We start from the raw sequence: 757 nt of genomic DNA, 5'->3' as shown, positions 1-757 counted from the left end.
AATAGCGGCAAGTGTAAAAATAATTTTAATGGAGAAAACAAAATTATTTTAGGAACTATTTTCCTTTTGGCTTATATGACTCCATGTACCTCTGTCGAGTAGAGATATGGTGCATCAATTAGTGAAATATTATTCTAATATTATTATGATGTGATTGGAATTGGTGACATAAAAAGAGATCTTTTGTCTAAAATTTAATCTGGTGTTGACATTCTATATAAAAGAGGTAGCCTGAAAAGATAACCTTTTGGATATGTTGTAAACCTGTCAGTTAAACTATATTTTTTTATGTGAAAAACTGCCAAATTTGTGTACGTTGCCTTACGCAAAGTTTAGTCAAGGTGGTTATTGTTGGAAGTGAGCAATTATAGAGAATAAGATAATCTACCATTGACAAATGTATTTTTTTGAAAAAAGGGATATTTCTTGTGATCGAGCACCATTGGCATTAATTTCAAGAGCTGAGAATGAAAAAGAAACACTGTATTAGCTTCTGTAAATAAAAGACTAATCCTTATTTAACAGGAAAATGAATCTACATATTTCTCTTCCATTTAGATTAAGTTTTATCAAATCGAACTGTAAGATATCGACTGAAAATTACCAATAGGATTTAACTTAATAATAAAAATGATAATAAGGTAAATTGAATTCGCAACATAGAATTTAAGAACAACGTGAATATAAAGAAATTATAATCCTATACTAAGTTCTAAATATTGAAAAAAGAAAAAAAAACATAATAATGTCCCGATAT

This window comes from Palaemon carinicauda, chromosome 4, assembly GCF_036898095.1.
Source record: "Palaemon carinicauda isolate YSFRI2023 chromosome 4, ASM3689809v2, whole genome shotgun sequence".
Taxonomy (NCBI): domain Eukaryota; kingdom Metazoa; phylum Arthropoda; class Malacostraca; order Decapoda; family Palaemonidae; genus Palaemon; species Palaemon carinicauda.
The sequence above is the reverse complement of the archived record's forward strand: the minus strand, read 5'-3'. Positions refer to the sequence as shown.